Source organism: Cyclopterus lumpus, chromosome 24 (assembly GCF_009769545.1).
Source record: "Cyclopterus lumpus isolate fCycLum1 chromosome 24, fCycLum1.pri, whole genome shotgun sequence".
Taxonomy (NCBI): domain Eukaryota; kingdom Metazoa; phylum Chordata; class Actinopteri; order Perciformes; family Cyclopteridae; genus Cyclopterus; species Cyclopterus lumpus.
In genome coordinates this window covers 18,176,262-18,192,776 of record NC_046989.1, presented here as the reverse complement: position 1 = coordinate 18,192,776, position 16,515 = coordinate 18,176,262, and the positions used below count along the sequence as shown (strand labels likewise).

Genomic DNA, 16,515 nt, shown 5'->3' with positions numbered 1-16,515 from the left:
TAATACTTTAGTTCATTATATTATGTATGCAGATGATCTTGTGACTCGTAGTCCATGTAGTGCTGGTCTCCAGCAGCTCCTTACTGTATGTACTGTATATGGTGTGGAACATGATATAAAATACAATGCCAGAAAGAGTGCTATCTTGATCTGTAGAACCAAAGAGGACAAAAGTGTGACATTCTCTGTCTTCAAATTGTCTGTGATAAGGTGATGAAGATATCTATAGGCAATGTCGTAGGACGTATGCACAAGCAAACATCCTCTCACGCAAGTTTCGTATGTGTAGAGATGGAGTGAAGATGTCTCTGTTTAGAGCATATTGTACACCTCTCTACACTGCACACTTGTGGTCTAATTACAAAAAAGTAGCTTATAATGATGCCATGAGAATATTACTGAAGAGAGTGCCAGTGAAATGTTTATGGCTGTAGGAGTTAATAATTTCCAAGCTGTTTTAAGAAATTCTATGTATGAATGTATCTGCCGCGTTAACATAAAGTTCAGTACTACACGCTACCAGTCACAGCTGTGGTGTGTCTATTTATAAGGTATTCTTAGGTCTGTGTATTTTACATGTGATTTTGTATGTATTTTATTCTATTTAATGTTTTGTACTATTTGGACCTTGAGTTTGAAATAAAAGTGTGATTGATTGATTGAATCAACTCTTTTATACTGACCTTCAGTGTCGACCCAAATCACAGCTCCAAGACTGGTCTCCAGATTGTTGATGATGGTTTGAAGTTTAGAAGTGGTAAATATGGCATTGACAACTGCCTCAAAGTCAACAACTTTGTCAACCAGCCTTTAAGATTTGGATCAATGAAAGATTATTGATTAGTGAGAAAATATCGTTGTATTATTATGAGAATTGAAGGTGTGTTCAGACTGAATGCAAGGCAAGTTTCCACCTCGCTTTATTCACGCAAATCTCCCCGCTGAAATAATAGCAAAAAAATGTACCAAGTGTACAGATGTCGAGCATGCTTATGATATCGAAACTGCCCTTTTTTAAACTGTCTTTTCTAAATATATTTTACAGGAAAAAACTTTAGGAAACGTACGCTTGTTGCGCATGCTAAGTAAACTTGTTACATATGCTAAGTAAACTTGTTACATACACCAAGTGCGCTTATTGAATGCACTAAGAAGCTTGTTACATGCCTTAAGTACGCTAAGTATACCTGTTACATAATTTAAGTAGTGCTTCTTAAGTACGCTTAGTATGCCTGTTATGCAAGTTAAGTACTAGTTGGTCTCTGGTCTCTTGGGTAAAAGTCCTGAAGTGCAGGGCCACTGACCAAGCTGTCGTATTCGATGACTTGGGAGTGAGGACGTGCTGGGACGAACACATTTTCTTGTCCTGAACTCAGCTTCTAAACCAGTGTATCCCTCCACCAGTTGTACTGCCCCTCCCAAAAAGCTCCACCAATTATCTAGGTGGAGACTAGTCAAAGGTGCACTATCCATTTCAGTGAAATATCTTCTTTGATAAAAACAATAAAAAATAGAAAGCACACTACAATACCTCTGACCGGTTACATTCAGGGACTCAAAGCCATTCAGTTCCTCAAAGTTAGTTTGAAGCTTTGAAAAGAAAGAGCGTTGATTTATTTATATTTGTTTCAGTAAACATCTCAAGGAATGTATATGTAGATATTCTTGATCAGAGAAAGAGATGTACCGTGGTAGTTTGGGTGGAATCCCAGGTGCCTGCATTCATTATAATCAATCCATTGATGGAAACTGAATTGATTACAAACATTTTCAGCTCAGATATCAACAAGCATATTTTTCCATATAGAAACACAGTAAAGTGTAGTATGCAGGAACAGTTTGAGATTACAGTGACCCTTGTTCCATTTACAATGGACAACAGTCATTGACAAAATACAGCAAGACAGAAAAGACTTGTACAAACACGACAAAAAAGGAGAAACATTTGGCAGGCATAAGGATTGTTACCATTGACTTTGGCAATGCAGAGTGGCGTGACGTCGGACACGTTTTGTACACAGGGAGTTTCCCGGCAACAGTTGAAGTTGGAGCACACTAGGTTGCTCCAAATGTAGCCGGTACTGCAGCTGCAATTCGATTCATCTCCAATAATCAGGCAGTCTAGATTGAGAAGCACAATAGTCATTAAGTCCCTGAGAACTTGGTTTTCAAGTATTTCTCTACAAAAATAGATGTAAGAGAGAGAACCTGAAAATATTGAAATGCTCCAATCCGCTTTATCAGGACAATGTGGTTTGTTTACATTTAATAGAAAGTTACAGCCCATTCTCACTCCTAACTCCTCAAATATGGCGGCCCTACTTGTAAAACTATGATGCAGTACGTGGGCGTGGTTAAATTGTAAAATAGTAAAGTAGGAAGTCAGGTTGCACAGTAGAAAGAGTGTAGGGAGGTTAGTAGGGAGGTCTGGGTGGATTGAATCACTGAGCAAGCTTTTCCACCGAAGTACACTTGATTTTCGTGGTTGTAAATATAATTTTTTGCCTTATATTGGAAACTACAGGGAAGTTAAGGTACAGTCAACGAGAGAGAAGCACAAACAGCTGTTTCTGCGCCTCCCCCTACTGATTTTGACAGTTGGTAGGCACTGTTTGTGGTTACATTGTCACACACAGCTCCACGCAAGCTCCTGACCATAGAAGTGGATGTAGTCATCGTGATGTTATCCATTGGTTTGTGGACTGCCGTTTTGAAGCCTCGAGTTCAACAATTTCGCTGTCACCATCTTTGTTTACGACTGTTGCCATGTGGTTTTTGCATGCCAAGTGACCATATTTGGAATGTAAAGGAGTGAAGTAGAGACGTCATATAAGGCTCCGGTAGCTGAAGCCACCTGTCAATCATAGTACGCGCACCCTAAAGCATACCCTGCTTTATGGTCCATCGTTTACTAAATGAACATCACGCTGTATTGAAGAAGACCTGAAACTAGAGATTGAGACCATAAACTCATGTTTACAATGTTTACTGAGGGAATAAATCAAGAGACAATCAATCAATCAGACTGACCCCGTCCATGACACGTCCTAAATTAACACTAGAGAGGGACGTAGGGTGCCATAATTTGAAATTTAGGGCCACTGACCAAATTCCGGTATTTGATGGGTTGGAAGTGACAATATGTTGGCCAAACATAACTTTACAACAATGACAGGCATACTGACTAATACCAATAATTAATTATGCCACGTGCTAAGTGTCCTGGTTTTTCAAAACTCCTAAGATATGTAATACTCATTGTCTCTTTCTCCTGCTGAAATATTGATTTGCATGATGTACTATGTTGCATGCTGCCGACCTCAATCTATACCGTAATCACTGTATTACGGAAGAACTGATTGTAAAAATAACCAAGGTAAGACGAAAGAGCGTCAGCGCAATACCTGCTACCAGTTCACTGTTGGAGAGGGTCACTGTGTGTCCGATTGAGTTGGTGTCCAACACTTGGAGGTCAGTTGTCGAATTAAAAACTGACAGGATAGTATCGGCCTCCAGAGTGACATTACTTTCCACCGTCAGGTCTGCAATGTAGACATCTTCAACTGCAACATAATATATTGGATGTGTTATCTTTTTGTTTTTTGAGCAACTTGATTTAAAAAGGGATTTAACAAGAGCACATTAACTGAAGTTGTTAACAGTGAAGAATATCATTATGAAGCACACAATAAATTTCTCAAACTGGACCCCATTTTACCAAGTTTTTCTTTCAGTAATGAGGGAGAATGCTGTAACCACAGCAGCTAAACGGGCTGCGAGGGCAATTTTGCAGAGTCAACGTCGCTAAAGGTTTTTAGATTGTTATGAGAAGTTTCTGACAAACATTATGGAAAGAAGCCGACAGAAAGTTGAAAAAGCTTTTCTTTTAAACACATTTTAGATAACTTTCTGTACTTCAAAACTGCCAACGGCACCACGTTTTCAGCTCCATGGCTCCCAGTGTTTGTCTTCCGGCAACACGTCAACTAATAATGAATAATGAGACTTCTCCTTGATTAAGACACTTCACTTAATGTTGTAATTATAGAAGCTTTTAATGAAAATCAGAGCCTCTCATTGTCCAAAACAAGCACTTTAATAAATGTGAATTGGCCGTGCCAATTTGCACCAATATAATATCATTGAGGCTGCCGTCTGCAGTGCCCTTGCTCAATAATGGACCAATTATTGAAATTATTGTTCCTATTTGTCGATTAGACACAAAAAAAATTGGGAGATAGGGTCCAAGTTAAAAAAAATACCAAAGTTACCCTTTAACTAAAGGATACAATGTATCATTTCACTTTGGAATTTCATAACTGCATGGTTTAAAAATAAATTAATAAGAATTTGTTTTGCGGTAAATCTAAATTTAATTTTAAAGCATACAGGGAAAAAGCCCTGGTATGTCGAAATGAATCTGCTAGTCATTGCAGAACTATTTGGTTTTAGAAGCCTGGTGAGTTCTCACAGGGCTAGTTAGTGAACAGGTGTAGCTGGAAAGCTAACCGCTAACCTGCTTTACTCTCTCTACTGTTCTGTTTTACTTCCCCTGGCAGTTTGTCCACCATTTCACAACATTCTGTTCAATAAAAGAGTCATTGAAGAGGAAAAATAAATAAAGATCTCAGAGCTCCTTAGCTTAGCTAGGTTGCTAACAGTAGGTTAGCTAGGTCGGGACACTGAGTTCTCATAACTGTCCACAAACCATTGCTCTGTAGTGGGAGAGTTTTCACTCTGACAGAGGAGGTTAAGTAAATGCAGCCACACTAGCTAACTCCATTTCAGACTCTGGTTCCCGTCCCCTCAGAGGTCAGCACTATCAAGACCCTGGTGAGACCAGGCCTTTAATCCTGGCCCAGTTTTTTTTGGTGGTATTTTACAGAAGTATCCTATATGACAATGTAGTCAAGCGACTCACCTGCTGCAATGACCTGCAATGACAAGAACAGGCAACAACATAATTAGCCTGGCTGTCATGGGTGTAATTCACTCTTATGTTAGATTACAATATATAAATTGTATCTTTTTAGTGCTGAATAAACACGGATTAAGATACAAGATGTTTTTTGTCATTTTAGATTTTTTGTCAGTGAATGAAAAGTTGATAGACATGCAACTAAGTTATGTGCATTTAAATAGTATGATAGAATATAAGATACATTAGAAATGTGAACAATGTTCTCATAGTTCTGTCTAAAAATATACAACATGTGACTGAGGAGTATCTTTACCTGAAAGTAGATGTGCACAACTCCAATCAGACACACACACAATCTGGAATACATTGTTATTCTGGTGGAAGAAAAAACAACATTAGAAGCAACTATTGATATTAGAGGAACAAATTGACTGAAAATGCACACCCTCACAAATGCACATGCATATATTGTAAAGTGATGCACTTATATAAAGGAACTCTAAACAAATAGTCTTCCCAACTTATGAACAATGTTGTTACCTCGCACAATGTTCTCACAGTCTGCAGTCAAATTATCAGAATTCACCGATAATTAATGAATTGCTTCATATTATTGCATTTGATCAGGATATACGTACATGTTCCTCAGAGCACGATTCCTAATTATTTTGGTGATACCCTGATCTTTTGTTTTCGATCAAATTGTTCAGGCGGTTCTCACACAGCGTTTGTCGCTATATCTACAATGAATGCTCTGTAATTTGTGGATATACCAATTGGTATGTAACCCATGTAGTCATGAAGGAAGAAGTATAAAGACATCCGCCTCTAAGAACTGAGAAATGGTTCATGTACTATCTCTTTACGGAAGTAGAGAGCAGCCATTAAGCCGGCACTCGATTGTACTAAGCAAATGTAAAAACAAATGAACCCCCCTTTGCACTGAAGCCAATAATAGCATTTGAATATTGCTAATTCCACAGTTTGGACGGACAAGACAAAGGTTTCAGACATAAAAGACAATGACATACAATAACTTTCATAGAAGCAGACTTCTTTTTGCAACCAGAGGAGGCACCCCCTGCTCGTCAGTAGAGAATGCAACTTTTAAGACACTTCTGCACCGGAGGCATGCCAGTTAACATTTTCAATCATGTTTATTCGGTAAATACTCAAAATACAGCTTAAACAACCTCACCATATATACTTTGCAATGCAAGCTGTTCCTGGCTATTCACACAGTATCTTATTTAAAATAATCTTTCAGTCATATTTTGTCATATTTGTGTGTTAGCTGTTTAAACGTCAGTTGTAGACGTCAACTGTATTTCTACACTACTATAACATGATTTATTCTAAAACTTTCACGACACTTCTATATGCTGCTGTTTGTTTTTCCTTCCAACATATGGGAAGCACATATTTTTGCCTGCCAAATTTGTTTGCATCACTTTGAATTTGAACTAAGAATACAAATGAGGAGTTAACAGTGCACAGTGGGTTCAGAGGCCTGTTGCTGTGGTACAGGTCATGCCCACCTCATTTTCCTGTTGGGGTTGGACATGGTTTCTTTGTATCCTTCCATCATTACACTGTGGTTATATAACACTGGACCACATGTTGGCACTCAATAGCTGCTTTATTTTCAAATCTGTACAGCCTATTGCAATCTAAAAGGACAGCTTCCCGTCAGCAGTCAGGCTCATCAACCGAGCCCGGATCTCTTCCATCCCCGGGTCTATTTAACACCCCTGGACTATTTATTTACTACCCCTGGACTCTTTCATCTCTTTCATTCCTTGGACCATTTTCCACCGGTCACTCCTCTGCACATACCAGCACACTTATATAACACGTCACTTTAACTTAAACATTACATACACTTTATAATTGCACTTTATCTTACACCGTACATTTTACATTTTATTCTATGTCTCGTCTGCACTTTGTTGATTGTTTATTTGTTGTCTACTGTTGTTGTTGCTTGTTATGTCTGATGTCCTATGTTGCACCACCCACCACGCTAAGTTCCTTGTAGGTGTAAACCTACTTGGCTATTAAAAGTTTCTGATTCTGATTCTGATTTACAATACGTTCTACCATTTCTAAGTTTATAATGTTTTTGTTGGCATTTTTTTAAAAGGTCTAAATTCAATCATAGGTTTATGTTTGAATGTTGGTGTTGTACTGGATGACAATACATTTTGTTGTATTACCTAATTACATACATTAGGGGAAGAACAATATAAACATACTCAGTACAACAACACTAACCGAAACCTCAGTGCTGAAACAATGACAAAATAAAAGTTCATATGGCACAATAAAAGTAGACTTTGTAGCCGTCTCAGACAAGAGAAACTGCCCAACTTATATGTGACTTGTGTCGTCAAATGCGTACGGGGAAAAGCACCTCTGGCTGTTGTTGTGTTTGAACACGACTATGTTGAAACAGTCAATAAGATGCACTGTCATTCTTAGTTTTTAAGCTTACAATCTTTGTTGAGATTGTTGTGTTGTCATGGGGGTTTGGGCTTTTTAAACCTTAATTTGATTTGCACATTTTCAACAAAGTCTGCAGGGCATTATTCAGTCAGCGCATTACCTCAATGTCTGCAGGAGGACACAGTAAATCTGTTTTTATTCAGTCCGGCTTGAAAGGGAGAGACACTCATATTTCCCCCATTCACTTACTTGTGATTCTCCGCGGCAGTCACTTATTCCAGCAAGTAGAGAAAAATCCATGCAGTCCACCTTGATGGTATCAAAATGACAGGTGTATGTAAAATGTCTATTGGCTCTCTGTTCTTTGGCCTGGGAAAGAGTAGATTTCCTGTTATTCCGGTTAGGAAGTTGCTTATCATTTATTGCAAATATAGCATGTGCATCTTTAAAGTAAAAACGCCTTTTACTTTGATTTTGAAACGCTGACGGTTTCTATTGCAACAGTTTAGACTTGACTACGTTAATAAAAACACATGAACACATTAATAAAAAGCTCTTACCTGGGCTTTGCAGCCAGAGTCATAGAGACATCCGACGGTACTCCATATCGTTCAGGTACGCATCGAAAGTAGAGTCAAAGTGAGTGAGTACATCTGAACTATGGGGCTATGGGACACACTTAAGTCATGACTTTGTGCTGGGAAGCCATTTGCATTGATGGCATGTCTCCATGTCAACTGGAGTGGTCAGGATATGCACACAGCCTTTCAGCTTTCCATGGACATTTGTCTACCAAATCAAGTGATCTTGTCTCCTTAAACCAGGAGAGTTTGTGCCCTGTTTGAGTCAGCCGGTGTCATGAAACCCAAATATATCCTTGATTGTCATAAAGCTGGTTGTTTCTTGACTCAAGCTTTTGTTCAAATTGAGCAAAGAAGTTGGGTCACTAAGCACACGCCACATCTGATCAGACTCATAAACAGAGGTGGAAAGTAACATTATTCAAGGACCGTGCTGTCAGAAAAAGCAGTATAAGACAGGATACAAGAATTTTGTAAAATACTTGAGCGTATTAAATAAATAATTACGGAGCCAAGTGGAGGTAATGTTCCCAGAGATTAAAGATGTAAATGTACGATAAAGAGAGATTCAAGTGAAACATTTGCAGGAAAATGTCATAAAAAAAACCTAATACTGTTGTTATGTATAGGAACCACGTGGTTTCTTCACTTCGTAAAGTCGAATCATGCCATATGTCTGCAGTGGATGATCTGCTCCAGACTATACTTTGAAATCACATTTAGCAATAAAGAATTAAGCTCAGAATTACCATTCTGTCATCCTGACTTTGAAGAGACATTGCCATGAGAAGAAAACAACTAACTGATTTAAAGTTGGTTTTCTGATATATGTTTGAGTTTTTGTCCCATAAATTTATAACTTTAATTTTGTATATTCCAAAATGTTTTCTGAGTATCATCCCCTTCCCTCTGTATATATATATATATATATATATATATATATATATATATATTATATATATATATAATTTATTGTTTTACCTTCGATGGCCCTAATACACTGTTTGCAAGACTTTCACTTGAAACAGAATATTTTAAATGGTGGCATTGCTACTTTAAACTTTAAACTTCCGAATACTTATTTGACTACACCTCATGATAGGACAAAGAAATCATTGACCACTGTGGGGGCAAAAGTACGAGATTGAAATTTGACTACAACTAGTTCATGAAACACAACATAAGAAACAAAGCAATCATAACACTGCTATGTTCTATCTAGACTACAGGTGTCAAACTCAAGGCTCGCGTGCCAAATCCTCATTTTATGTGGCCTGCGACGGCTTGAAAGGCTCACCAAAAAGTGGGTCGTGGACCCGTTTTTTTTTTTTAAAGGGAATTTGTTATGCTTCATTTTCTTCAAAGCACAATGATTTTTAGTATTTACCTACTAATAAGATAATCAGAAGAAATGTTTATGTTTGTATGTATACTTGAATCTTTTTGAATTGCACTTTGTTGTTGTTTATTTTGAGTTAGTGGATGAAAGCTGCTCCTCAAGACACTGACTTGTTTCCATAGTGCAGCGTTGGTTGTCATATATTCAGTAAGTGAGTCATAAGTTACATCATTTGAGTTTTTTTAACTACTTCTCAGTAGTTGGACTTTTGTATTTCATGTGTGTGCATGAAAGCACTGAGTATTTTTAAAAAGTCTGCAGTCATTGAATAGTTATATGTTGTATTACGTGGTGTCCTTAAGATGCACTTTTGGTTTATAATTGACTGTAAAAGAGAATATGTCTAACTAGGTTTTTTCGTGTTGGCATACTGTGATATTCTTTACTATCTCAGGTTTAAACTGCATCTTTTCATTAAATCAATTTGAAAAGTTGAACATGTTCCTTGATTGTCATTCAGGGGTGATGGGGGGTCCCAGCCAGACCAGTTGAGAACCACTGGTCCAGACCACGTATGTCACACATATTCTTAGCAGCTCACAATTATTTGTTGGACGTGTCTTTGATCTTTGAGTAATGTGGGTTTCTTAACCCTAAATTAAATGGATTAATGTTATAATAACAGAGAAATTTGTTTACATATATATTTTTAAATTTATATAAATACATGTACATTATTTTTAAACTTGAATAAACAATAATCAAATGCAAAGACAGTAATTTAACAATATATTCGGGAGTAGTTACATTTATACAGTGTTACAGTTACAACCGGCCCTTTGAGGGCAGCATGAGGCTGATGTTGCCCACGGTGAACATGAATTAGACACCCCTGCTCTAGATCATGTAACTTAAAATGAAAAGTTATGAAGAAATGTATGTTAAAGACATTTTTGACAAAAAATAGAATGAAAACAAGGAAAAGTCTACTCTTAGGCTTCCTTTATTTCAATATCTCTAGTTGAGTCACACATTAGGTCAGGGCCAGACAGAAGTGTTTGGAGAGCAGTTAAATGGACTAACTCTTTACTATGTGTCCTATGACTAGACCAAACAGACCATCTGTCTTTTGTCGACTTTTTATATAATCCATTATTTACGTCGGAAAACAAACACATGTTTTGCATAGAGGCAAAAATGATGTCATGATCCTTGACGCCTTGAGCTCTGCTACCAGCAGCTGTGTCTTCGGCCTGTGCTTTCTTGGCCAGTGAAACCGTGGCGTATATTTTTAAGGAGGCAGAAATGTTCAAAGGATGTAAATGGATTAGGGACATATGCATTCATGTACAGGAGTGTGTCTGTTTCAAGCTGTGCTGTTTTTAACCTCTGACACATAATTTTCAATGTTTGTGATGTTACTGTCATGCCACGATCCACTGTTACTTGGTGTCAGGTTGAAACACCTAAATGATCAAATCCTAAAACCACAGAGGTGTAACGTAACTGTATGTAAGATGTAAGGCATAGTCTAGACAGAGCTTTTATTAACTGTTTTTTTTTAAGGTTGGTGCAAAAGAATGTGCGAGACTAACAATAGAGAAGGAACTGACAGATGTGTTTTTTGAAAGGGTTTCATTTTATAATCTAATGCATTTCCATTCATCACAAATGCATAATCTTTTGAACAAAGTTCAAAGCTTTTTAATAAAGAGAATTCCCTTTACCTGTTTGGAATTATATTTGACTGATAGTCCTGTCCAAGTCAATTTGTCATTGTGATGCCACACCTTGAACAAACAAGTTCAGTGATCTGTGTAAGACAGCCTTGCTTTGTCGAACTGATTTGATTGGCAAAGTAAATCAAAACCAAGAGCCATTTTGCATCTCCTTTCATCACAATGTACTGAATACTTTTAAATGTCATATACTGTATATATTGTAGCGTAGGCTTCTCTTCAACCCGTTAAAGGTAGGCGTTGGGCGCCAGACAGGGGAACACTAGTCCTTCTACCTAAAACAATTTGTGGATTAGCCCAGATAGCTTGTTAACCCGTGACAAAAGATAGACAAAATACATTAATTGTTCATCCACTTTTTACTCTTTGCAGATAAATGCTCAAATCCAAAGCGCTTGGGTTATACCCGATACAAACTTAGTACAAAAAAATGTCCATGACCATCAGAAACAAAAATAAAGAGTCCGTAGATTATAATAAAATGTCATTAATCAAAGTAATTAACTAAATGACTCCCGAGAAAGGCCAATTGTCTTGGGTCAGAGGGGAGATGTAAGTGTGTGAGTGTGTTGGGAAGGGAGGGGTTGGTAAGTCCTTTAAATCTAAAATGTTTGACTAACGGTAGATAGGCAGTGATGTCCAGTTTGTATGTGTGTGTGTGTGTGTGTGTGTGTGGTTGTTTGTTTGGGGAACAGAGAGGGCAGGCCTGGAGAGTAGGGTTTGCAGGGACTTATCCTGACGATCCAATTCAATTCAGTTTATTTTGTATAGCCCAATATCACAAATTACAAATTTGCCTCAGAGGGCTTTACAATCTGTACACATACGACATCCCTGACCTTTGACCTCACATCGAATCAGGAAAAACTCCCCAAAAATAACCTTTCACAGGTTAAAAAGGGAAGAAACCTTCAGGAGAGCAACAGAGGAGGATCCCTCTCCCCGGATGGACAGAAGCAATAGATGTCATGTGTACAGAATGAACAGCATTTACAAAGTTACATAAACACATTACATGAATATGACAATGTATGAATGGAACTCCAATCCATGAAACAGAAGGAGGTAGAGAGGAGGGGGGGCGGGGCGCATCAGCAGGGCCAACGCGGGAGGCCGGCTCACCAAGCATCAGACACCTCCAGGTCCAATGGACCCTATGAGACGTGAAGTCACAACGACTCCGGGGAGGAAGCAGAGTTAATAAGGTGCAATGGAGAGATGTAAATTCATCCATAAGTAGAGAGAGAAGATGAGATAGGTGCTCAGTGTATCCTAAAACATCCCCCAGACGCCTATAAGCCTATAGCAGCATATAAGGGGCTCGACCAGGGCAAATCTGATTCAGCCCTAACTATAAGCACTATCAAACAGGAAAGTCTTAAGTCTACTCTTAAATGAGGTGACTGTGTCTGCCTCCAGGACTGAAAGTGGAAGCTGGTTCCATAAAAGAGGAGCTTGATAACTAAAGGCTCTTGCTCCCATCCTACTTTTTAGGACTCTAGGAACCACAAGTAGCCCCGCATTTAGTGAGCGCAGCTCTCTAGTGGGGCAATATGGTACTACAAGCTCCTTAAGATATGATGGTGCATCACCAATCAAGGCTTTGTAGGTGAGGAGAAGAATTTTAAATGTGATTCTTGATTTTACAGGGAGCCAGTGCAGAGCAGCTAATACAGGAGTAATGTGATCTCTTTTCTTAGTTTGTGTGAGTACACGAGCTGCAGCATTCTGGATTAACTGGAGGGATTTAAGAGACTTATTAGAGCAGCCTGATAATAAGGAGTTGCAGTAATCTAGTCTGGAAGTAACAAACGCGTGGACCAGCTTTTCTGCATCTTTTGGGACAAGATGTGCCTGATTTTTGGAATGTTACGTAGTTGAAAAAATGCAATCCTTGAGATTTGCTTAACGTGGGAGTTAAAGGACAAGTCCCGGTCAACGATAAAGCCGAGATTCTTTACAGTGGTTTTGGATGCCAGGGCAATGCCATCTACAGAAACCACTTCACCAGATAATTGATCTCTGAGGTGTTCAGGGCCCAGTAAAATAACTTCAGTTTTGTTTGAGTTTAACATCAGGAAGTTGCAGGTCATCTATGTTTTTTAAGACATTCTTGAATTTTAGCGAGCTGGTTGGTCTCCTCTGGTTTGATCGATAGATATAATTGAGCATCGTCTGCATAGCAATGAAAGTTTATGCAGTGTTTCCTGATAATGTTGCCCAAAGGAAGCATTTCAATTCAATTCAGTTTATTTTGTATAGCCCAATATCACAAATTACAAATTTGCCTCAGAGGGCTTTACAATCTGTACACATACGACATCCCTGTCCCAGGACCTCACATCGAATCAGGAAAAACTCCCCAAAAATAACCTTTGACAGGGAAAAAAGGGAAGAAACCTTCAGGAGAGCAACATAGGAGGATCCCTCTCCCCGGATGGACAGAAGCAATAGATGTCATGTGTACAGAATGAACAGCATTTACAAAGTTACATAAACACATTACATGAATATGACAATGTATGAATGGAACTCCAATCCATGAAACAGAAGGAGGTAGAGAGGAGGGGGCGGGGCATCAGCAGTCAAACGCGGGAGGCCGGCTCACCAGGCATCAGACACCTCCAGGTCCAATGGACCCTATGAGACGTGAAGTCAGGAAGTTGCAGGTCATCCATGTTTTTATGTCTTTAAGACATTCTTGAATTTTAGCGAGCTGGTTGGTCTCCTCTGGTTTGATCGATAGATATAATTGAGTATGGTCTGCATAGCAATGAAAGTTTATGCAGTGTTTCCTGATAATATTGCCCAAAGGAAGCATATATAAGGTAAATAAAATTGGTCCAAGCACAGAACCTTGTGGAACTCCGTGATTAACGTTGGTGGTCATTGAGGCTTCATCGTTTACAAATACAAATTGAGATCGATCTGATAAATAGGATTTAAACCAACTTAGTGCGGTACCTGAAATGCCAATCGACTGATCCAGTCTCTGTAATAGGATGTCATGATCAATGGTGTCGAACGCAGCACTAAGGTCTAATAATACCAGTACGGAGATGAGTCCTTTATCTGATGCAATTAGGAGGTCATTTGTAATTTTCACCAGTGCTGTCTCTGTGCTGTGGTGTTTTCTAAATCCTGACTGAAACTCCTCAAATAAACTATTCTGATGTAGGAAGTCGCACAACTGATTTGCGACTACTTTCTCAAGGATCTTAGAGAGGAAGGGAAGGTTAGAGATTGGTCTGTAGTTAGCCAACACCTCTGGATTAAGAGTGGGCTTTTTCAGGAGAGGTTTAATTACAGCTACTTTGAAGGAATGTGGTACATGCCCTGTTAGCAAAGACACATTAACAATATCCAGCAGAGAGATAGATAGTACTCAGTGAGAAGAGTGAGAAAAGAGATACCCTATGAGACAGAGAAAGGCTCCAGAATACTTAAAGGAGTACCAGTGTAAAGCTGAGTGTAATAATGACAAAAGTGAAAATGTTGATTATTTCTACAGAGTGTCTTATGATGTACCTAAAACACTTAAAGATGCAATGGACTCTAAGAAGTCAAAAATGTGGGCTGACGCGATGAAAGAGGAGATGAACTCTTTGACAGAGAATAATACTTTCACTCTGACCCCACTGCCAAGAGGCAAACAAGCAGTGGGAGGTCGCTGGGTATATGCAGTGAAAGAGAGCCCAGATGGATCTGAGACTTGTAAAGCCAGATATGTCGCAAAGGGGTAGTCAAGTTGAAGGGATTGATTATAAAGAGACTTTTTCACTGACAGCCAACATGACCTCTGTACGAGCATGAATGCAGGTGGCTGTACAGGAGGATCTTACCCTACACCAAATGGATGTGAAGACTGCTTATCTCCATGCTCCAATAGACTGTGAGATATATATGGAGCAACCAGAAGGTTTTGAGATCAAGCCAAAAACAGGTCAAAAAAAACAAGTCATTGTATGGTTTAAAACAGTCCAGGCGTAACTGGAACATGTTACTGCATGAATGGTTTTGTGCAAAATGATGCTGATCATTGGGTCTACAGCAGAAAATCTGAGAACGAGAAAGTGATTCTGTTAGTATGGGTAGATGACTTAATCATAGCAGCGAGTAACAACACCTTACTCAGTGATGTAAAATAAATGTTGAAGAGAAGGTTTAAGATGAAAGAGATGGGTCCACTTAAACACTTCCTGGGTATCGATTTCAGACAGAGTGAGGGAGAGATCAAAATGACTCAAAAGAGACACATAGAGAAGATATTAGCGAAATTTGGAATGTCTGAATGCAAACCGAGATCCACTCCATGTGTTAAACTTTGACAGTGAGGGTGAAGTTATTGATTCAACAGGAAATAGAGAGATAGTAGGTAGCTTGATATACATTATGACATGCACCAGACCTGACCTGATCTCAATACCTAGCAGAACCAAAGCAACAGCATTGGGCTACAGCAAAACACATACTGAGGTACTTAAAGGGTACTATAGATCAAGAACTACACTACCAGAAATGTTAGGAAAGCATACTACAACTGGAGGGATATAGTGATGTTGATTGGGCAGCCGATAGGATGATAGGAGGAGCACAAGTGGATACTGTTTCAGCTTAACTGAAAATGGTCCAGTTATATCGTGAAAGAGTAGGAAACAGCCAACAGTGGCATTATCCATCTGTGAAGCTGATTATATGGCACTAGCAGCCACTACTCAAGAGAGTATGTACCTTGTACAACTACTTAGAGGAATAGATAGTAGTAACCAGCATCTACCAGTCAAGATATATGAGGACAATCAGGGGGCGATAGCTTTATCTAAGAACCCAGTATGCAGACAGAGAAGCAAACACATAGATATAAAGTATCACTTTGTACGGTCTGCACACGCTGGAGGGAAAGTATCTATAGAATACTGTCCTACTGAAAACATGGCAGCTGATGTCCTTACCAAGCCAGTGACAAGGGCTAAGTTTGAGAGTTTCAAGGGGTATTTGTTTGGAGAGTAATGTGAACTGACAGATGTGAATGTTTTTGAAGTCTTTAGAACACTGCCAGTATGCAAAATGTTTTATTTTGGAGTTATGTATTTTTGGTTTTTATTTACCACTATAGAGAGCTATACACATGTCTTTGCATATTTGTATATATGAGTAGCAAAGCCATGTTAAATAGCCTATGCAGTAACTCACATGAGAACGTGTGGGCCTGCGTGCACTGGGATGCTATTGTGCACATGCGCAGAATAAACATTTTAAATTCAAGCTTGGATATGTGTAGTTTACCATGTGATAGTTCATTCATTACTCTGTAAACAGTAGCTTTACAAAATAATAAACTTGAAAAGGTACTATACTGTGGAAATTGAGCGAAGGTATTTAAGATTAATATGTTACTAAATCATATTTAATTAAATTAAATTCAGTATACTATTATACTATTGAAAATATCAGTATATTTTAAATACATTAAAGTATATATTTATTTTG

The 16,515-nt window shown here is 38.6% G+C and overlaps 1 long non-coding RNA gene across 1 annotated transcript; it reads right to left on the bottom strand.

Moving 5' to 3' along the window:
* Positions 1 to 5,271: 5,271 nt before the first annotated feature.
* LOC117727874 lies at positions 5,272 to 7,995 on the bottom strand. Its single transcript, XR_004609066.1, has 3 exons — positions 7,927 to 7,995; positions 7,616 to 7,735; positions 5,272 to 5,295 (listed from the first exon to the last, which is right to left on the bottom strand). It is a non-coding gene; the product is annotated as an uncharacterized LOC117727874 (long non-coding RNA).
* Positions 7,996 to 16,515: the final 8,520 nt, after the last annotated feature.